We start from the raw sequence: 24058 nt of genomic DNA, 5'->3' as shown, positions 1-24058 counted from the left end.
AAAAGCTTGAAAATGAGGCAATCTTTGTTCCAGTAGTCCTGTTTAATCCATAAATGACTGGATTGAGATAAATCTTGTAGCTCATTGATTCTCTCTACCTCTCTGTACAGAGGATATGTAGCTGGATAATAAGTGCAAACTTGAAAAGTCACACTGAACTGGGGGGCCTCTTACATGTCACTGTCAGGAAGATTTTCAGTTTCATTCCATAAACTGCCTTCTATTTTCCACAAGGTTTGGGTAGGCGATGTTCACTGGGAAGTGGCACAATCACAGTCTTTATGCAAGTTGAGGGTGTGATAAATGTTGCCCACTATCTTGTTGTAATTTATTTATATCACATAATATTTACATTTTTATATCTCATTGCTTTGTATACAGCTTTCACGTACTGGATTTGCATGAGAAAAGTTACAGAGATCTCATTTCAATAACATCCCTGGGCCACCACTAGGATTCCAAGACTGACTTTAGAGAAGAGGGTAGGGATGGTTGTATTCCTGTTATTTTCCATTCCCAGCAGAAGAACTGGGTTTCTGTATTGCAGGGGTGAGAAAGATCCTCGGAGCCTCAAAGGGCAGGGTGGATGCCAAATCTGTCTTCATCCCTGCTGAGCACAGCAGGGGACTGGACCTACCAGGAGGTCACATATATAATGTGAAACCTTCTACCAGCAGTTCAGTGGTGAGTCAGGAGCAGAGACAGCGAGATTAGTACAGTAGTCAGGATTTTTTTTTCCTTCCTTTCTGTACCCTGGGTTTTCTCATCAGACACTTGTTTGGAAGCTGACCTTTTTAAGACCTTCAATATACAATCAAACTGTCTCGTTGGGAAGCAACTTTTGTGAGGAAAAAATCTTCCCACAGATGGAAATCAGGAATGCTTTGCTGGGCCAGCTTTCACTAGATCTGATATGAGAGACCTAACAGCTCTTTTAACAGAAGAATTAACAAATGTGGGCTTCCTTCTCATTTTACAAAAGGACAGGAGGGCTATTGTCACCTAATTTATTTTAGTCATTAATGTAAGGACAACCAAAAGTAAATGTCTCGGAAGTAAGCATGTATTTTTCTACCCTGATACTTACCTATACACATGACATAAAGCAGGAGGAGAGCTATATTTCTTTATTTTTGTGTGTCTGTTATTGTAACTTAGCCAAATTAAGGTGAAATCAGTAAATCAGGGTAGAAATTCTGACTCAACTTGCTTAGCAATATCTTTTCTGAAATAGCAAAAAGGAATAATATGTCTTTCTGCATAGTCTTTCACTAATTTAATTCTATCCACTGTTCCTGATTATTTTAAGCTCATAATGGACTTGGAAAACATGATAGAGAACTCTTGTTTTTTGACAGTGGTTACATTTATAGGGTGAAATGGTTTTGCTGAGCTCCCGTTTACCTTTACCATTTGCTCTGCTACTGCTTATCCTTTGTCTGGGCTTTCCTGATGCCCTCAGAATAAGCCTTTCCACTTCAGAAGTGGATAGATTCAGAGATTGTTCTTTATTAACTACATTCAGTTTCTTTTTGCTGCATTCACTTAGATTACTAGTAGTCATTAATTCCAATATATGTTTCTGTATATCATGGTCTAACCCCAGCTGGCAGCTAAACCCCACGCTCGCTTGCTCCCCCCGCAGTGGGATGGGGGAGAGAATTGGAAGGGTAAAAGTGAGAAAACTTGTGGGTTGAGATAAAGACAGTTTAACAGGTAAAGCAAAAGCCGTGCATGCAAAGAAAGCAAGACAAGGAATTCATTCACCACCTCCCATGGGCAGGCAGGTGTTTAGCTGTCCCCAGGAGAGCAGGGCTCCATCACACATAATGGTGACTCGAGAATAACTCTGAATGTGTTGTGTGTGTCCCCACCCCCAACCCCCCCTTCCTCCTTCTTCCCCCAGCTTCATATATTGAGCATAATCTCATATGGTATGGAATATGCCTTGGGTCAGCTGATGTTAACTGACCCAGCAGTGTCCCCTCCCAACTTCTTGTGCACCCCCAGCTTACCCACTGGTGGGGTAGTGTGAGGAGCCAGAAATGCCTTGGCTCTGTGCAAGCCCTGCTCAGCAATAACAAAAAAATAATAATCTCTGTATTATCAACCCTGTTTCCAGCACAAATCCAAACCATAGCACCATATGAGCTACTATGAAGAAAATTAACTCTATCCCAGCCAAGACCAGCACAGTATAAGAAACGGGAAGCTCTTAGATGTCATTCTAGGAAATTCTTAAGAAACAAATCTTCTTTTTTACAACTTCTTTTTTTTTTTTTTTAATTAGATAGGCTTTGTCGAGGAAATCAGTATCTTAGATGTAGCTTTGAAAGTGGAGAGTATGACATGCGGGGAATTAGAGAAACACATGAAGAGTCAGCCTTCTCTTACCATTTTTCAAGCAGTAGCAGAATAAGAATTAAGATACATCCAGAGGGACCTTGACTGTTTTGAGAGGTGGACCTGTGCAAACGTCATGAAGCTCAACAAGGCCAAGTGCAAGGTCCTGCACATGGTTCAGGGCAACCTCTAGTATCGATACAGGCTGGGTGGAGAATGGATTGAGAGCAGCCCTGAGGAAAAGGACTTGGTGGTGGTGGATGAGAAGCTCAACATGGCCCAGCAATGTGCACTTGTAGCCCAGAAAGTTGACCAAATCTTGGGCTGCATGAAAAGAAGCATGGCCAGCTGGCTTTGCCTACTCCATTCTTGTGAGAACCGACCTGGAGTATGCAGTGTTCAGCTCTGGAGTTCCCAGCATAAAAAGGACACAGACCTGTTAAAGCAGGTCCAGAGGAGGGTCACAAAGATGACCAGAGGGCTGGAGCACCTCTCCTATGAACACAGTCTGAGAGACTTGGGCTGGTTCAGCCTGGAGAAGAGAAGGCTCCAGGAAGACCTTATAGCAGCCTTCCAGCACCTAAAGGGGCCAACAAGAAAGCTAGAGAGAGACTTTTTAGAAGGGCCTGTAGTGATAGGACAAGGGGGAATGGCTGCAAACTGAAAGGGTAAATTTGGGTGAGATATTAGGAAGAAATTCTTCACTGTGTTGGTAGTGAGGCACTGGAACAGGTTGCCCAGAGGAGCTGTGGATGCCTCATCCCTGGAAGTGCTCAAGGCCAGGTTGGATGGGCTTTGGACAGCCTGGTCTAGTAGAAGGCGTCCCTGCCCATGGCAGGTGGGTGGAACTAGGTGATGTTAAGGTCCCTTCCAACATAAACCATTTCATGATGTGGATATCCTTATTCTCAGTTCCTATTGAACTAGCCTCAAAATATTTCTACCTCAAAATTGAAGTAAACTCACCTTTATATCTCTTATTTTAAATACTGATCTATTTCTCTATAATTATTTTGGTTGCTTTGGCCTCTGTGGATACATGAAGGAATGTTAGATCTAAGTAAATTTTCTATCTGCCAGCGTTGGTAAAGAAAAAGAAATTTCATATTGTTTAGTGGGAAGAATAAAATTATGTGTTTTATAATGCTGCATTTGTTTTATTTTTCCAAGGTTATAGTCTGCAGCATTAGGTTATAAATATAGACAACAGTGAATAAGTTTTCTTGATTTTGAGATTCAATCTTAGAGGAAGGAAGCTGAAACTTTTCTTGCACAACAGAAGAAACACATATAAAACCCTGACATAGCATATGGTCCAGTGAACGAGAGGCATCAGAAAGATAAACTGTAAAAAGAAAAGGTATAATTATCCTAAAGGGAAAGAGGGAGTCTGGGTCAAATATGAGGTTTCCCTTTCCTTAGAAGACTGTGTCTTAAGACACTACTGTACGCTAATTATTTTACACCTAAGCACACGCTGAACTGTACAAGTGGGGAAGCGACCTTCATGGTGCCCTACAAAGACATTTCATGCTTGTTAAGCATACTGTGTATAGCAAAGTTATAGTCATGATGCTTAAGCAAGGGAGAAAGCATAATTAATGGAAACAAGCGCATTTATGATATGAGCAACAAATACTGATCAGCTCTCTTCTAAAAGGATTAACCTTTATTTTTACTTAGAAATGGAAGTGGCAGTTCTGCAGTGATTTGTCATGCAGAATTTTTGACATAACTTTAGCAAAAAAAGATAATTTATTAGTAGTTTATATTATATTCTCTACAACATAGGCAATGCTATGAACACATGTATTTTAAAGCTGGTTATCTTGATATCCATTAAAAAGTAATGTTTAAAAACAATTGCACATTATTTTTAAACAAAAAATATTGTGTAAACATTTAGATTAGGAATGATTTTCCTCAGATTTAGAACTATGATCTTTTAGGGAGAGGAAAGAAAAAGTAGACAAAAGGATAAAAGTTTTGTTACAAACTATTTTTAGTGGAGTAATTTTGGAATAATTATGGAAAGTAATTTAATCTCAAACTCAAATCTCATCAATTAGAAAGACTGAGACTCCCATTATTCATGAAGATTTTTCTAGCAGCAGATCCATTTTTTGACACCCTAAACAGATATGGGACTGTATAAGCATGGTGTATTGCATCCTAAACTTTGCTAGAAATTATCAAAGAAAATACTAATCTTGTCTCAGTCCAAAATCAAAGTCACTCAGTGCACTCAGGAGTCAGTAATGCTACTAATAGCGACAGTAATGTTGTGAACACTTGGGAAGTAAAAACTGAGGGAAAATTAAACCAATTTGATGCTCTTATATCTTGTAATACCTCTGAATCTTATCTGGCTAATATTATCATAATCTTCTGGTAAGGTGGAATATTGATGATGTTCTCATTTTCCCTCTTTTTCCTGCAGTCTACAGTTTGAAAAGCTACAGATCTTATCTGCTTTATATCAGTTTGGATGTTTTGATATTCTGAATTTGATGATAAATTGCATTTATTAGGTGGCATGTCAAGTTTGAGGTTTACTAACTAAAAGCAAACAAACCAAAAATTAGTTTCCAGAGTTTAGCCTTATTTTGTTTGATCCTGTGGACTGTGGCATATCTTCTTCCTGACTTCCCTATAGAGTTATTTGATTATTTGGATATTTAAAGCAAAGAAAACTTTCCCCTTTTCCTACACACTAGATCTGATACTTGTTTCACTGAAACACATTGTTTCACACATGGTAATACCAATTGTTACGGTGAACGCATGAACTAGATGAAATGCAGACAGAGGGAAGTAAACACCAGTGGCTTTTCCTACATATGGTCAGATAGCGTTTCTACTAAGAAATATGGTAAACTAAGCATGTGAGTTGTATGAATGGCATTTGTTTATTTTTCAGGAGCTCGTGCTGATCTGGTTTCTCAGCCAGCATCTCATTTAGGAAGACTGGGGAATAGTAGGCAGAACTACTTCCTAGAATTTGTCCTCACAGTCTTGGAATAGGCTTATAGAGCAATTTAAAAAACAGATTGCAATTCATAAAGTCAGATTATAACTTGCTAAATTAGCTAGTACTTGTAGCAGTGCAGCCATGGCAACAAAGAATTTAAGGGACACTAGAAACCTGAACTTAGGCCGGTTTTGTGGCCTGCAATGCTGCCATAGCAACACTGCCGTCTGCCGCAAAGACAGCTAATTTAAAGTCAGCAACAGTATGTCTACATAAATTGTCATTATGCCTTTGAATTTCATAATAAACATCCTCTTAAAGATAGTGGATGTCCAATAGCCATGAGAAGCAAGTCTGGTGCCAGATCGTTCTGGTTTACTACAGCATTCATTAGATATATAACTGTGGTGCTTATCAGGATACAGAAAGGGAATTTAGCCGGTGTAGGTATGTACAGAGATAATTTCGGCCAGACCAAATGCATATTCCATTTTTGTTGATGATTACTAGTTTTTACTTGGTGGAAAACACTGCTTGGATTGGCTGTTCCCCTTGAAGGGATTGTACTGAATCTACCGACTCACTTGGCAGCATTATCCTGTGATGAGGTAAATACACCACAAATACTCAAGCTACAGTTTTGCACTTGTAAACTCAGGCATTCATATATACTTTGCAGAATATCTGGGTTAAAAGACAGTTTAAGAAAAGTAAGAAAATTTGGTTCTGTAAATAAAAATGCCAAGGAGTAGCACTGGAATGTGTGTCCTGGAACCCACAAAACAACACAATTTTATTTGAAACACACCTGCAGTCTCTAGCGACTAGTGTGCTGCTCAAAATCTTAAAAGCACTGCAAAGGCAAATGGTGCAACTGTGGCAGATAATAGCTGTAAATTAAAATATTTAATTATGCTATTTTTGAGTTTGCAAGTTATAGAAATTGAAACCTGTGCTTTTGTTAGCCTCAGATGGGATGTCAGATACATTCATTGTAGTTGGAGATGTAGCGGCACCCACCTTGTTCTTCTTCTGAAGCCTATACTGTTGCATTGTGGTCTAGCTGGAAGGGATTCTCATGGCCTCTCAGCAGTTACAGCTCGTTCAAATTCAGAGTGTGTTATGATTTCCTTTTCCAGAGCCACTCCTACATCACAGTAACATTCTTTATCTTACATTCTCTGCTAATGTATTCCTGGGGTCATTCCAAAGTATTTAACACTCTGAATACAACACAGCCTGTGTACTTTATGCTAAACATATATTTCACCACATCAGCTGAATTCCAAGTGCTTGAAGGTTGGCCTTCATCATAAGGATTCTGGAACAGAGGAAGTTTTTATGATTACCATGTTTTGAGTTTGAGATTTGGAGAGGGAACGTTTTTTCTTCTGTATTTCCATATATTTCTTCTTCTGACGTGGGGATATCTACTGAATTTGAAACCCGAGTGGCTTATCAGCCTACGGCAAAGTTAGCCATGAAGAGAAAGAACTTCCATGCAAGGATCCAGAATCATGCCTAGCATCAAGCAGCTGAGGTCTTGTCCTCTGTTATGTAATTTTGTAATGTAATACATTACAAATTGATTACATGCCATTGAATCTAGCTGACCTAGCTGATAACTGGCCTTCAGTGCTCCAAACCAAACTTGGTCATAAATGCCACAGAAACATGCATTTTCTGTAAGTGAGGTCCTTCCAGGACAGGGGACAAAAGGAAATTAGTAAAGACATGACTCCTGAGATAGCCTATCAAGAGGTTTTTGGAGAAGCAGAATATAATCTATATGTGCAATTATTCTTCTCTTTGAAGAGCTTTCTTCCTCTTTGGTTTTGCAGGTAGTCACAGAAAGTATCTTCAGCATGAAACAAAATTTAGATCAATATTATCTGCAAGTGGAAATAAAATACAGAAATTGTAATTTTTCAATAATAAAATTACTTTCAAAGATTAAAATAATGAGCTAGCAAAAATGTGTCATACACGACAGTTGTTTGTTATTGAAGTATGAATGACCAGATAGGAAATTAAGTAACATTTTAAAAAATGTTGTGCTCTGAGAACTGAATTAAAATGCTGTTGATTTTAAATGAAAGAAAAAAATAATATAAGGCTGTGTGTTAAAAACTGTTATGAAGTTTAGCGTAAATTGTGGTCCTCGAGGCCTGAGGGGCAAATTGACAATTAAAACATAAAAAGGACTAATTAGGAATTTATTATGGCAAACTTATTTTATATGACAGAGGTTTGAATTATCATCTGCTACTTCATGCCAAGAACAGATGTTTGAACATGATCAAAACCAGGTGAGAGCTGGTTAAAAAAAAGTAGCTAGGAATATTAAAGGATTTTCTGGCAGCTTTCGTTTCTGCTGCATGTAAACAATTTGTCTATGTGACGGTTATACTGTGTATCTTATTATTGCTTATAGCTCCAGCAGCATCCTTGTATTGCTTTTAACCCTGCTCTACTATACTGTAAAGTCTTTTCATTTGTACAGAAGAGAAGATGTGGAATCCTTTAATTTGTGTTCCTTTAGAAATGTTTTTAAGAGCATTCAGTCTACACATCATGTGTTTGATTTTAAGTGATGGCACTATGCCAAGAATACGCTGTTGTGTAGAATCTAAGGGAGAAAAATTAAACCTATATATTGTAGGCTATCTCTGTTATTTTGTAGAATTCTAGTTTTAAAAAGTTTCTAATTTTATTCATTATTTAGATATGCCACTTATGTGGCATATACATATATCTTATGTATATGTATACATATATCTTTACATATCTTATGTAAAAATTCTGTATTTCCTCAGTATATGAGGAGTGTAGGTGTTACAATATATATCTTTACACATTTTATATTTTTTTACATTTATTTCCACGATAATACTGCTTTGTCATTGTCATGTCAATTTGCAACATGAAAAAACTTCAAAATGGTTCCCAGGAACTTAACACCATTCCTTACTGCACAGATCTAGACTCAGGAGCTCTGCTGTATGACAGAGAAACTGAAAAGTGGATTAATTTAAATTTTAAGTGACTCACCTCAAATATAGAAAATCTAAAAAAAAATAATAAGGTATAACATTTCTTTTCATCTCAAGTGCATGATCTTCAGTTCAGGACAAACAGTTTACTTTCAGCATGCTTTCCTTAAAATAAGTCAGTCAACCTACTTTTCAGCATAATTAGAGAGTGGAATCATGGATCCATTAATTTCTTCTACCTGAAGATAGTACAAGTTAGCTAAACTATTTAACCTAAACAGTAGGATTTAATAGAATCATTTAAAATAGAAATTGTGACCATACCAATGACCTTTGGTACTTACCAGGTATGTGTTGAAATACACATAAAAGTCACTAGTGGAGATGTTTAAGCTGTCCACTGAATTTGTCTTAGGCAGTGCCCAAGGAACTTTTTAAAATGGCTACTTTGAAACAAGTAATTTCTATGTTGAATTTCATTTATTGTTTTCTCTTGTTAATCAAATCTATTATTTGGTGAAATTCTCAAATGGCTTGTTCTTTAGAATGGTTCAGTGCTCCACCAGAAACAAAAAAGGACACAAGAATATGAGTTTTCAAAATTAATGAGATCACTGGATTCTGCCAGGACAGGGAATGAAAGGAAATGAGTTGAGAAATGATTGTTGGGATAATTTTTTTCTGAAGACTTTACTGCTATTACTAAACATTGTTACCTGAATCTATGAAGCGGCACCAGAAGTAATAATAATGAAACCAGAATATCATGCAAAGTTACAGATCATGGATTTTTTCCAGATGGTGATGTTTTGTTTCCAGTTTGTAGTGAGATGAAATATGTAATTAGCACTTGAGGTTCAAATTTTAGAACTTCCAATTTAATACAAGATCAAATATGCGTTTGTATAACTGCTTGTAATCCATCTGTGCTTGGTGCTTTCCCAGTGTTTAATCACCTAAACCATAAGACAGATGTACAAAATCCATGTTACTTTGTCATGTCTTCACTGCAAATAAGTGCAAAATAATTATTACAAATAAAAATAAGGTTACATTTTTGCTAATAAGCTTGCTACTCTGTCTTGTGAATAACATCAGAGATTAATAATAGGGTCAATATATATCTGTGGTAATTATCACACCATTTTTTCCCTTTTCCTGTATTCTTCTCATGTTACTTTTTGGTGTGTTTCTGCTCAAGTTGATTCAATTTCTCAGTAGACAAAATGCATGAAACAGCACCGATTTGCTTTGGATCTACTTAAAAATAAACTGGAAACCTCAATTTTCAAGTCAGATTTTTTGAATCAGAAACACATGAGAAGAACAATAAATTAATTTTAAAATGTCTTTATTTACAGACATATGATAAAATATACATTAAAAGGGAAAATTTAATGTGCCAGTAATACACTTGGCTTCATGTTGTTTTCTTTTTTACCAAGCACATACAAGCAGAGGAGGTTTTATCTGTGGCCACAATGGTACTAAAGAGATGCATTGAAAATGCACATTGAAAAAATGAAAAACCGGTGGGGCAACACAGGGAAGCTGCGTGGGGCTGTCTTTGCCTTCTCTCATAAATGAGAGCAGGTTCTTCATGCCTGTCTTTGAACGCATGCTTTGAATAATATGCTCCTTTTGTACACTGTTGCCTGGAAGAATTACTTTGACTGTAGAATTATGAGAAGATTTGAGATAGTAAGTTGGTTATAGGGATAGGAATAGTGTAAGCCTCTTCCTGCAGGCACTTTAACTTACAGTGCATCGCACTTGCAAACTGTTTTGCCGTGCTAGAACGTGCCTTTTTTCACTCACTGAGAAATGTAGTCTGGCTGGAAAATGGCAGCAGCCTCTAGAAAGGGCTTTGCCCTGCCAGTGAGTGGTACAGGCTATGTTCCAACCCAGGTCCTTTATGGATTTCAGCAGGCAATATTTGACAGTCTTTAAGTGGTAGGACGTGCAATTCAGATGTTTGCTGCTTTGTATTGTCTATAAGCTATAAACCTGCTTGTCTGGGAACGCTGTTCCTAAGACACAGGAAAAGCTGTTTTACTTCTAAATATTGAACGTTAAGAGCTGGAGCTGATCGAGGCTTTTTCTCAGTGGGGTTCTCCTGAAAAGTGTGCTGAATTTGGAGGATTATTATGGGACATATTGTTTGAACTGAAACCTTGTTTCTTACAGATCCGACAAGCAGGCTTGTCAGCTCTGGTTCCTGGCAGCCCGTTCTCCCTTGGAGGCTGTTCCTGTATTGCCTGTGGTAACTGCTCAGCTGCTGGTTCACGTTCACAGAGCCAAGATGCTCAAGCCACGTGCCCCGGTCTACACATAACAGTGGAAACTGAATGTAAGCAAGTCTTACTAAGCCTGAGCTTTCTGACTGGAGAGTTTGTTGCCTTGCACCTGATTATATCCAATGTACAGTCACTGTGAACTGTCCAGGAAGCAGAGGAGCAAGCCAGACCCCTGAGTCAACATAAAAGCCAGAGCTGCTAATTGCCTATTTTCAATAAATCTGCAATCCCCTAAACTGTGTGAACAGCTGGATAAAAAAAAAAAAAAAAAAAAAAAAAAGCTACCTGGAAGCATGATTTCATGATTTGCAAGGAACAAGTTGTAAAATTTCTCCCCAAAGTTGACTTGGTTTTTCTTTCTGAATTTTTGGGTAGTCACCTCATCTTCGTGGACCGAACTAAAGTATTTCCTTTTTCCTTTATCCCTTTCTATGGGGTAGTGTATTTTTCCAACTAGCAATTCTTGTGTCTCGTTCAGATACTCTGAAATGAAAAAAAAGAATATCTGCTTAGTGCAAAGCATATGAACGACCCCTGCTGAATTGAATCTGGGCATCTGCTCAGCCTTTGCTAACGTGAGCAGCAGCCTCTAAAGCTCTCCACATGCTCTTTACTCAAGTCTTAAATTACACTATGATGAAACCCAAGGAACACAAAGAGCACAGGAAAAAACTTAAGTTGAGATTTATGCCTCATTGGTGCTTAACAAAGAAAAACTCCAGGGACTGTGCTGTGCTGAGATCTTCAGGTTAGGATTTTCCTTATTCGTTCATTAATTTCACATCAAATGTTCATAGCACTGCATTGTGGATCTACAGCATAAATTATGAGCTTTGAAGCCTAATTATGCCAAAGAAGAAAATATCAAACAAACTTCAGCTTCTGTTTATGTAATTTGAATGATTTAATCTTTTTTTTTTTTTTTTTTTGCTTTTAAGACCACAACAAAACTATAGTAAATATAGTCCTATGCCACTCAGCTCTGCCAGCAAGCTAATTAATTTCTATGTGGTCTGATTGCTGAGGTCAAGCATCCTTTAAAAAATTATTTCTACTTCTCCCTTCCACTAGGAAGAGTGACTGCACAACCTTGCAAATTGAAGAAGGGTTGTTTCTGAAAGAGTGTGTAGAGGTCAGATGTAAATATTTCTGCAAAAGGGCACAAGAGCAGAAAAAAGAAGGGGCAAGTGTAGTAGCTTATGACATGTCCAAACCTCAGCGCAGCACCTGAGGGACCATCAGCTCTCAGACTCTCATGGAGAGGAAAGCAAAATGGCAGTTTATTGAAAGACACAGGCACTTATATACTAGTAGCAGAGCCAGCTCCTTCATGGGCGGTTCTCTACTTAGTTCCTACGTTTCTGTCACAACACGTGATCTTCCACATCGCCACATCCCTATGTTACTACAGGGCAAGAAATTAGGAATCACTTCAATGGCAAATGATTGAGGTGGAAAAATCTTCATGAGTTAACTTCATGATCATGCTTGGGTCTGTGTGATTAAAAGTACTCAGCTACCAAAGAGCAATATAAAAGGTGTAAGGATCAGGTTAAAGAAGAGTGCATAGTTTAAGAAGAAGCATGGATGAGTTGCTGTATGTGATTTGTCCTTATGAGAATCTCACAAATATTGTTCAGAGTTTGGAAGAATCGATGCTATTATTGACAGAGGTAAAAAAAAAAAAAAAAAAAAAAAAAAGATACTTCCCTCGTTACTATAACAGCTCTTCTACACAATTAGCAAGACCTATTCTATGTGAATATGCAGTGTTCAACTCTAGGGCCCCCAGCATAAGGACACAGACCTGTTGGAGTCAGTCCAGAGGAGGGTCACAAAGATGATAAGAGGCTGGAGCACCTCTGCTGTGAAGACAGGCTGGGAGGGTTGGGGTTCAGCCTGGAGAAGGCTCCAGGGAGACCTTACAGCAGCCTGCCAGTACATAAAGGGGCCGACGAGAGCTGGGGAGGGACTTTCTACAAGGACATGCAGTGATAGGACAAGGGGTAATGGCTTCAAACTGAAAGAGGGTAGATTTAGGAATAAATTCTATACTGTGAGGGTGGTGAGATACTAGTACAGATTGCCCAGAGCAGCTGTGGATGCCCCATCCCTGGCAGTGTTCAAGGCCAGGCTGGATGCGACTGGGAGCAGCCTGGTCTAGTGGAAGGTGTCCCTGCCCATGGCAGGGGGGTGGGAACTTGGTGATGTTTAAGGTCCCTTCCAACCCAAACCATTTTATGATTCTATGCAATGGTTCTAAGATGAGATGGCTTAATTCCCTGGCACTTCAGCTTTTGGCCTGCTTGAAGTGGATTTGAAATGATAAGTGTGGGCTAATTAACTTTTTTCTATTTTTCCCAGGAGTGCAGCTATGCTTTTTAAACAAATGTTATAGAGGAAAATGCACTAAATCAGTCTGAAATATTTTCTGTCATCAGTTTGAGCTTTGTAGAACTAGTTTGACATTTCTGCTGTTTCAGACTCCTAGCTAATATTCATAATCAATTTGATTAAATACCTAACAACATGTATCACCAGTAATATGATTCTAATTTGAATTCTAAATTTAATTTTTTAACAAGGTCTGTTCTAACCAGGAAAAAAAAGTGAATCAGGTTCACATAAGCAGTCTCTGTGGTTACAGGTAAACTACTCATTTGCAATCCAACATCTGCACAATAGTTTTCATCACTGAAAGTGAAACTTGCATTCTTATGAATGTCAACAAATCCACTTTTTGCATGTACTAGATTTGGGAGAGACCGAAGCCCCCAAACTCCTTCACAGAGTTGTATTTGAGCACCAGTGGTAGGATTTCAAACTTACTGAAACTGGGTGCCAAGTTTGCAGTCAATGAAAAGTGCAAGACTGTGAAATAAGATAAACTGGCTGAAACACTTCAGTATACTGGAGATGGAATGATTTACATAGCCTGGAATTTTCTGTTTGGTTGATAGTGTTCTCAGTATAACATAGCTTACCCAGCTAAGGTGGCTTTGTTTTGGGTTTCTGGTTTGTTTTTTGGTTGTTTTGGGGTTTTTCTTTTTCTTTTTTTCTTTTTTTTTTCTTTCTGCAGAGGAATATTTCAATATATGAAACTTCTAGCAGAAAACAATTCTACGTGAAAAATCAGAAATATTAGTAACAGCCATGACATTAACTAAGGTGATTTTGTCTGAATATCCATTATTATTGGTTTAGACAACAGGAAGAAGTGCAGAATTGTGAAGTTAACAATGTGTGAATAATTCATGTGATTTAAATTAACAATAAATAAATAAATAGAGGCCATATGTTGAACCAACCTGCCTTTAACATTTTGGAACATTTGTTTTCACCTCCACAGTTATGATCAAGAAGGCGTAACAGGGTATTTCAGCAATTGGGTTTGGGTTTGGTTTTTTTAGGGAAAAAAAGAGCACCCTCTGTTCCAAAGGATTTGTGTGATGTTCATCCTTTCTTAAATTTTACATATTTTGCACAATCTGTGGGTTAATTAATTACCAACTCCCATAGTAGATCATGCACCTTTATAATGAAGAGATAATTGGAAATTTCTGCTTGGGTATGGAATGACTGAAAAGGAGAGCAGACTTGGTTGGTCCATTGGAACTGTTTCTAGAAGATTCTACAGGTAGGATGGGGAGTGGATGAGGTGCACAGACTCCAATCTGGTGTAAAAAGAGTAGCCCGATAGTGATGGTTTTGCTTTTTCCTGGACACACTGGCAGAGGACATAAGTTCCTAAAGCAGACATCCGTATGAAAGATTTTGGTGATGATTCCGCTGAGGAAATAGAGGCAGAGTTACTGTACCACATCAGGGATGTTTGTGTTGGTCTGCTTGGTCTCAAGATCGTACTTGAGATCTAAGTAAATGCTGTAAATAATGAACAGCTGTGGGGTTTTTTCTCCTTTGATTTAATAATGTACTTGGACCAAAATATATTTTTATTTTATCAGAGATTTCATATGAGAGCTTCATGGTTGATGAAAAGCTAAAAATGGGAGCAAAGATGCTATACTAAGGTTTATTAGTTTTTTCTCCATATTTTTCTAAGAAAAATGTTTCTGACAACCTAGGAAAGTATATTGCAAAGAAATGTGTTTAAGAGATTGTGGCCAGCCACAAAGGTTAATATCCAAGTTAAATAGTTGCAGAAAAGAGAAAATTAGAGCAGTTTAATGGATTGGAAATTGGTTGAAGGGAAGAAAAAAAAAAAAAAAAGGAAAATAAAAGAGAGAGAGTAATCTTAAATGTAGCCTTGGACACAACTTGGTATTATGTGTTCAGTGCCAGCCCTGTTTCAGTAAAGAATGCATATGGTTGGATAGTTCAGTTTAGAGTGGGTAAAGGTGTACAGAAAACGCTGGAAAACATTTATGTGTTTTGGGTGTATATCTTTATTCAGAGGATGTTACAAAACACCAGATAAATATATTCAGAAGGGGGTTTTCAGAGAAACCACCTCGTGATTATGACTAGACTACTGTCATGATTCACGTAGTTCTTGGGGGAGGTTTATAGACACATGCAGTTTCATAACGCTTAAGCTTGGAATTGATAAGGAAAAATCCTATTAACGTGCAGAGTCAGAGTAATCCTATTAATTATATAAGCACTAATTTAATTAATTTAGAAGTCCTCAAATCATTCCACTAACATTTTCACCAACCTTCACAGCATTGCCATTAGAGACCACTGATGCTCCATTTTAGCTTCCCAAGAGGGACACAATTAGTACAGTTATGACAGTGTTCTAAATGTTATACCCTGTGAAACCTAAAATGCTTCTTTTAGTTTACTATCCATTACCATTAGTTTACTATCTATCCTGACCATTTCCATCTTGTTAGTCTACATGCTACAGTGACAGTAGGTCAGTAGATACCATGAAAACCCACATGTTCTTCTGATACACCGACTTCTCTCCAATCTTAACTTGCCTCAGACTTAACAAGAATTAGGCAGAGCAACAACTAGTAGAACTGCATGGCACCACTTCTGATGGAGATTGCCAATCAAAGGCACAGTACTGGAGAAGGAGGGGAAAAATAGGATTGAACCTCTGAGCAGAGTTTTGCTGTCAGACCTTCCAGCCACTTAGTTGGGTAGCTGGGAGAAACAAACCTCACACATAGCTTTTTGATATCAAGACTTTTGGAGCTTTAAAGTTCAACACACTGTTACAATGCATGTGGATATAATGCTTCTGGGGTGTGTTAGTGATTCTTTACAGTGTGATGCAGGTATGCAGCTGCCTCTGAGCTAGCACGAGGACCTCTGGGGCAGTGTTGCGTTGTTCAGTCCAGAACTGTTAGGGAGCCCGGTAAGTCCGTGCCCCACAGCTGCTCACCTGACAGAAGGGTGGTGCCTCCATGGGAGCTAGAAGGTTACATTGCTCATGTAAGTCAGCCAGTGCGTATGCATCTGTCAGCACCTGTCAGTAATTTAATTTTGAAATTGTTGCTTTCACAGACTACTGTATAGTGGAAGCCCTTTTTGCTTTCCAGCACACCAGATAGCTGTGGATGGCCCTTGTGTTTGATGTGATGAATGGTACTATCATCCATGACCAGTTCAGGTGAATATTTTTCTGCTTTATAAAGGTCTGTGTAAATTTTAGATAGTTTGGCTGAAATCAAGCATTGCAATTACATTCAGAGGAAGATGATAATTGCTGTGGTGTATGGTAGAATACAGCACATTTGCTTTAATAATTCCTAGCATCTCTCAAACTGAGGGACATATTTAAAAAACGCTGCACAGTCCAAGAGTACTGTTGCTTGTTTGGCCATCTCTGTTGCTGCTTATATGTGCTAGAACAGCTGAAACTATTATTTATGTGCCTTACTCAGATGCTGCTTCCTGAGGGTGACTCCTCTATAACTGACCTGTAACTGTGTCTGAGAATTATGTCATTTTTTGACAAGTTGAACATGTTCAGTGCGTGTAACCATTCCTGCCTGTGTAAGTGGCTTCACTTTCCTGTTTCCACATGCTGTGATACTTCCCATTGCAGTCTCTTTGAGGCTGTTATTTCTGCTTTTACTAGCCATTGGTACTCCCAAGTCAAACAAGAAGTGTTTCAACTGTTGTACCTTTAATTTCAGTTGCTTTGAAGCAGCTATCTTTTATAGTGTTAATGATTTAGAGAAGTTTGTAGTTACCCAGTGTCAACATAACAGGTTCCTTTCCCTTGTCCCTTTCTCCTTGGAGGGGTGCATAATGTAAAAGCAACTCACAGGGTAACGATTTTAGTTCTTGGTCTGATATATCAGTATACAAGTGAAGTTGAGCAGATGTTTACATTAACATTTAATTGAATTTATAATGAGCTACCACGTTACATACATTAGTAATAAGCATTAACCAAAATAAAACAAAACATTATGCATGTGCCCTCAGTAGCAGCATGACATTAGAAAAAAATCCCTCTGCAGCTGAAATTGTTACTGTTGGTGGGACGAGAGGTATAAACTAGCTGTAGCTGTTCATGCTTTTTTTTCTTACTGTTCCAAATGGGAAGGGGATTTGGGCGGTCAGAGTTGACTTCAAGGCCTGCTTGGGCCCGTTACAGGAAATCTGAAGCCTTGGCAAGATGAAGGATAATCACGATGAGTCTCTGTTTTGGCACACTCAGTTCAGAACAAGCCTTTCTACAGACAGGGCTGCATCTGAAGGCTGTTGCATTCAACTGGAAATTTTCTACTGGTGTCACTAAGTTATGAATGGGGCCTCATTAGAGAAATATTTTTTGCCATTTAGGAGACACACAGACTACTATGGATGAGGAAAAGATCGCAGAGGTTCCCATGCTGCTAATAGCAATGGGGAGAACTGATTGTAGTGTCCTTTTTTAGTGCACTGGGGATGGTTTCCAGGCCATGGTTTTTCTCTTGCCTGTGTATCCAATATGTCCCATCTAAAATTTCTGCCTGTATGAAGCAATTCCTCATCTATTGGCTCATTTTTTATTTTTTTTTGTAGTACTATACTGATAATTTGACAGCGGGTCTCTAAAAGATGGTGTTAAGCTTTTCTTGTTTCCTCTGTCTGTGTTGGAATGCTGTCTGTATACTCACTGACTATATTTTTTTGGCTTAAATCAGCTTTAGGCTTAGCATTTAGTAGGTCAAGGTACAGGCCAATTGATATATCTGACATCCCAAGGTTTGTTCAAGATTAATTCAGATCCCACATCCCACATTTTCCACTTCTGCCTTGTAAATTATCCAACTCTTTCTTTAAAATAGGGCTGTTTTCAAGTAAGATTCTGAATGAGTGTAACAAAATCCTAATGTCAGCCCATGAAATAAGATTAGAAATAAAAATGTCAGAACCCTGCAACCTCCTGTCTATACCTGTTAATGTTCTGGTTGCCCAGAGTGCTCTCAGAATGGCATCCATCTTGTTATTTAAAGTAACAAAATTTATCACATCAATAACGGTAGTGCTGTTATTTTAGCTAATATATTAATTTACCCTTACTCTCATGTTCATTTCTGTCAGTTTTCAATATAGACTTTCCTCTTTGTCACTTCTGAAGGCTGAAAATGAATGTTACTGAAGGCAAGAAGCAGCTGGTAATAAGAAAATTATTAGAATTATTGGTCTGTCCACAACAGCCATAAGGCCCATTTAACAGAATTATAGCTGTTTATGAGGAAACTCAGTAATGCTTCACCCTTTTGTCAGCTGAGTATTATCTATCTACAGGAAGGCATAAATACCTATCATGTTGGTAGCAAACCTGAAGAAGAGATTATGCTCAGAAATAAGTGGTGCTGGTGGTGCTGGTGGGGGTTTTAATGGAGGTAATTCTAGGAACTGTGAATCGCCCTTTTATCTCAGTGAATTGTTAAATCTCATATTTCAGCATCACATGCTGAGCACCAAAGCAGTAACTCAAGCATGCTGCAAACTGGTGAGAATTCTTCCCCCACCATATTTATTTATGTGTTCTAGTTGCCTGGGTTTCTTTCTGTATTTTGTTTGAGTTACCTTTGTGTCAGAACAGCTAAATTCACAAGCTGGCTAAAGAAATCTTTACACAAGTTATGAATTAACAAGATGCATTAATTACAAGAAATGTAATTAATTCACTACCAGCAAATTTAAAATGCATAATCCTTAACATTAGAGAGGCTCAGCAGTATCTCACGGATACTATGATTATTGATGTGTGCATGACTGTTCGGTTTCACATCCTTTTGACTTTGAGAAACTGAAGTACTGAGTGAGTATTTTACAGTCTGTCATATATTTTTGTCATTGTGAAGAATCCCTTAAAGCAGAACCTCAAAAAACAAACACTTTGTTCTGTGTCTGATGTTTGATGATGTTGATTTTAAAAATATCTGTTCCTGTTTATTAATTACCATGTTATTCTCTGTGCAGTTCCCCAATACAAAGAATGTGATGACCATAGGAGGCCCCTCTTATGAACATTTTTTTTAAAAAAAAAAGTTCCTGCAAAATGCTCATAAAGAATTAGCCAATGATTAAGGAGAATGTCAGATGATTAATGACAGTTGAGACTACATAATATTGGGAAATTGATATGCCTACGTAACGACGACATAAATTTGTTTGCCATCCGGTCTGCTCTTTGGAAATGGGTCATCTTGTATTGTGGTCTTATTGTGACAGAGGTTATAGCTTTATAGTTTTTAATAGTTTTACTTAGTAGGAATAAGATATACTTTACTGAAACCAAGGATCTAGTACTTGTTCCAAAAATGTATGCATTACTCTGATATGAAGTCATTCTATGATGTTTAACTGAAAAAGTCAGAAATATTCTTTAACGTTGGCATTGGGCTCTTATACAAGAAGTTATTAAGCTAAATGGAACTACTTGTGCTCAAACCTGAATCTGTCATGGTGCACGAGGTCATGAGTTAGACACCAGGATGAAGCTCTGACAATGTTATTGTTGGTTCTCTTCCATCCAGGAAAAAAAACCTTTCCATTAAATTGCTAAAAATAACGTGACATAGTTAGTACAGCCTTGGGAAAAGCAAGTTACTGGCTAGAAATTTCTTTGTCAGAAGCATTAACACTTTTTGGGGGGTAAAAAATATGTAAGATTACAGTAGAAATTCACATCTTCATTTTAGTATGTCTTTTTTATTTTAAATTTTATTCAACACACTCTCTACTTGCTAGAAAACAATCATTTTTCTGAAATAATTAAATATAGGTTTTGTTGATTTTGTATGGATTTAATAAAATTCCCTGAAATGAGGGTTTAGTGAAATGCAACAAAGTATTTCTTTCTCTGTCATTGTTTCCATTGTAAGCTATGTAGAATATTTCAATTTGTTTCTTTGCGACCTATATAATGATTTTCCTCTATTTCCCATTACTTATGTTATCCATATATAATTATTTTGTGGATTTCTTGCATGCAGCTATGTCAGTCACATCTTTTAGAAGTCTTCATCAAGTTCTATTGAAGTGCAAACATTTTTATTTCTGTGTGTTTTCCAAGTTTTAAAAAAGCAGTAGAGCTACTGATTTACTTGCAATCCTCTGACATATTGCAAAGAAAAAAGATGAAATTAAGATCTGCAATGTAAGTCTTTGTTCAACAAAGCACAAGTTTTAAAAATAGAAATTTAGTATATTGATAAGTTTGCATATAACAGTGAAGAGACAGTGAAGAAGTAACACAGCTAAACTTGTTTATTCACTTAATAACAACCTGTACATGAAACGTATTCTAAGACCTAGAAAATGGACAACATTTTATGGACTTTGAATTGGGTGGACATCTGGAGAAATTATACTGTGTAATGAGATTTTTTGGCTATTTTTCTGGTTCTTGGTCTTATACCATACAAATGTTCACTTAATAATCATACATACATACAGTGTAATCACATTACTTATCTTTTCCTAGAGACTAAGTAATTCAACTGCATTTCTATGGCTTCTAATTATACCACTGGAATTAGAATTTAGACATGAGAGCTGATAACTTAAAAGAATACTTGTGTAGCAACAGTAGAACAAACAGTAGGAAAAATTAAATTGCTTACATTTTTCAATACTGCAATACTATGGCTAGGCACTGTTTCCCAAGCTTCTTATTTTTAATTTGAAAAGATAAATCAGCATCATTACATTCCATGATTTTTCTTTTCAAACAAAATGAATAAAATAGTTGCTGCTACTACTTACGTGACTAATTGAAGGCTGAAAATGACAAGCAGTTTCAGAGAATGAAACAAGATACAGAACATCAGAGAGAATGATAGGAGACAGGAAGAAGGTCTGATGTTTGTGTTAGAAAGAGTTACTGGGTGTAGAAAGGGAACTAAAATAAAAGGTAGTTGCCATATGTAGCAAACATCAGTGAATTCACAGGAGTTTAGAAAATAGAACTATTGAATCAGTGAAAGCTATACATTATTGTTCATTTTCTTGATTTGTTCTGAAGCTTCTTTCTGCTGATATTTTGGTTTGAGGTAATTCCTACTTCGGCTCTACAAGGAAAGGCAGTTTGAGGTTCTAGGAACTCTTGCCTTTTTGTGTTGATGTAGATGCCTTGACTAACCACCAAGTACGCAGCAGCTTCCAGCTTGCTCTTGTCATCTCATCAAATGTAGATTCCTGGGTGAGGAGGTAAAGGTATCATTGCTCCTAGAATTCTCAGGTTGGTTTTGGGTTGTGGGTTTTTTTTTTTTTTTTCCTTCTTTGTAACGAAAAAAGGCAAGAAACCTTGATGCATCTGAAAGAACAGGTCTGAGCTTCGTTCTCATGGGGAAAAAAGAGCTAGGGGACTGCAGACAGTTTAGGATCTGGTTAAGTTGCAAGGCAAATGTTCCTAGACTGGACTACTTCAGATACCATGGAAAGCCAATGTGCAAGATGTATAAGGTAGATGGCTGTGTTAGGCTGCATGTTATATTATACAGGTGAATAAGAAAGTGAAACTTCTTTTAGAAGTGTAACAATAGGATGATTCCAGGACATACTGCAGAAAGAAACGTAGAAGTGCACCCAGTGAAAAAAAGAAGCTTATTATTGCAATGATTGATTTAATCTTCTGGTGAATAGAAATGTCAAAATAACCCAAAACCTAGACAAAGCCAACCACAAGGCTACAAGGGAGCAAATCGTAGAGTCCCTCAGGACCTGGAAATTGGCGTGTCAGTCACTGATGTGAAAGGGACAGGTTTGCTTGTAGGATTGATGCCATGTTACTATTCCATCTCAGTTCCTATTACAAAAAGTGGCAGTGTTTCTTTGCTCAGGAGACTTCCCTAAATTGGTCTTTCCTCTGAAAAAAAGCTGTCAAAGTCAATCATGTCAAGGAGATGACATACTTATTTTTAACATAATTTAGAAGCAAGTTTTCCCTATGTAACAGACACATAGTAATTCCTCCAAACACTTAGCAAGGTTAGTTTAACTATTAGATGACATAAAAGACTGTCTGACCAATTTGAAATTTTCAGGTCTGGCTGTTGGAGTTGTGTTTGTCCAGATCAATTTCTTGGGCTAAAATTACTGTGAAGTACCGATTTTCTGTCCCACATACTCCTGTCTGTTGCTTTCAAGGCAAATTTAAATGCTTTTGCTTTAATGTAAAATCCTGGTCTTCTGTTTCATTACAGATTCATTAACGAACTGTGTTTAATGATTTAGCAATAGAGAGGTAGTCTATTGCTTTCTGTGCTGTGCCAGTGATTTTTGAAAAGTCTTGAGCCTTTTGCTAAATGGCTATTGAGTATATATGTTGTCCACATCTGCATATGTTGCAATTCCACAGTACACTAGCTACGTTTCTCAGGTCTGCCAGCTACCCATCCCATACAGTACAAATTCTGTCTGCATTGGCACTGAAGGCTTAACTTGAGACTTCTAGAATTTATCACCATGTATTCAATCAATACATCAAAGTAAAAGGATTTAAAATTTCATTCTTGATCACAGGGTTCAATACGAAAAGGAAAAGCAGGTACCGAGGAAGCTCATGTCACTGTACTGCCTGTTACTGAGAGGGCAGCAGGGTCAACACTGTATCGCTTGTTTTAAATCGGGTATGTTTAGGGCTCATCCTATTTATAGTGGCATCTAAAGCATTGGATAGCAATAGCAGAAGATTCCCATGGTATTATGTGTAATAGAGGTATTTTATATATTTTTCTTGGCAATGCGCTGTTCAGTTCATTCTTTTGCACCAGTGCTGTACCCTAGGTTAGATACACCATGACAATAGAAAATAACTTTTGTGTCATTGAGTTGCCACACATTTAAATTATCAAGGAAAGGCTGATGACAATTTTTCCTGCATTGGTGAAATGTGTCTAGATGGAGTTTTCAGGTGTGATTAGTTTCAGTAATCGAGAGTAGTTTTAAGTTATCGGTGCATTTGTGTCTCAGAAATGATGGATGTTCCAACACTGCTTTATTACACTGACATATTTAAATCACCTATGGTTTAGTTTCTATTTGTGTTATTATGTGCAGTTCTCAGATTGATGTGGACATTTTTCTTGAGTCAGAAGCTACAGCTTGTAGATATAGATAAGGTAGATATTAAAATACCTGGTTTTATAAAATGCATAATGAAGCTAGCCTATTACTCAATATAAAATTAATTTCATATGTATTTTTAAAACGAGATAATAATGTTTCATTATGCACAGCACAGGAATTTCTTGATTTTAATCCATTTCTGATAACTGCTTGATGCACTGTACTTATCTTTTCTTACAATAAATGGAATAATCATGTATTTAGCGATTTACTTCCTGTACTTGGAGGGGAGAATTGTTAGACTTTGCTATGCAGTATTCCAAGGATTTTTTTTTAATTAGAATTATTATCTAGATATGCCCAGTATTTTCTGACTTGATAATTATTAGCCTCTGTGCAGATATACAGATGGCCCATAATAATAATATTTTGCTTAAAAAAACTAAATCTGTTCAGCTGAACAGTAGTTTTGATGGGTTTCTTTCCCACGTGTAAAAACAAAGCCAAAGAACACCTGGGGTGATGGATTAGGTTATAGCCTCCTTGTCTGCAAAGGAAGGATTCTATAAATCCCTCAAAAAGCACTATTTTACGAGACCTGTTGTCCCAAGTCTGCTATTGGACTGTGGGGACCCAGTAACGGTAAGCAAATGGTCCCCAGTGCCTGCGGATTGCCAGTCACAGAGCCCTGTACCGTCAGTGAAGCCAGGCTACGGAGAGCTCAGCGCTGCAGCCATTGCTGGGCACAGCAGCAGGTCTGAGTGCACAGGGTCCGATCCTTGCTGCTGCTCTTCCTTGCTTCTGCAGCACTGTGACATAGTGGTGCTTGGAAAACTTCCATGACTGGCTGTGGAAGAAGAACACCACTTCTAGTGTTATGTTACCTGAAAAAAATAATCTCTACCGTCACTAACACTGCTGCTAGGACATTCCCAGCAAACATCTTAGGGATGCTGAGA

At 37.6% G+C, this 24058-nt stretch overlaps 1 long non-coding RNA gene across 1 annotated transcript in view; it reads left to right on the top strand.

Annotated features, from left to right (window-relative positions):
* LOC114016061 (uncharacterized) overlaps window positions 1-24058 on the top strand; it is a 47350-nt gene that overhangs the window by 2677 nt on the left and 20615 nt on the right. Inside the window, exon 2 of the long non-coding RNA XR_003560336.2 lies at window positions 10495-10657. This is a non-coding gene — a long non-coding RNA (uncharacterized LOC114016061). The remainder of the gene's footprint in view (window positions 1-10494; window positions 10658-24058) is intronic.

Source organism: Falco cherrug, chromosome 15, assembly GCF_023634085.1.
Source record: "Falco cherrug isolate bFalChe1 chromosome 15, bFalChe1.pri, whole genome shotgun sequence".
Classification (NCBI taxonomy): domain Eukaryota; kingdom Metazoa; phylum Chordata; class Aves; order Falconiformes; family Falconidae; genus Falco; species Falco cherrug.
Note: the sequence above shows the minus strand (reverse complement) of the source record. Positions and strands in the feature narration are given on the sequence as shown.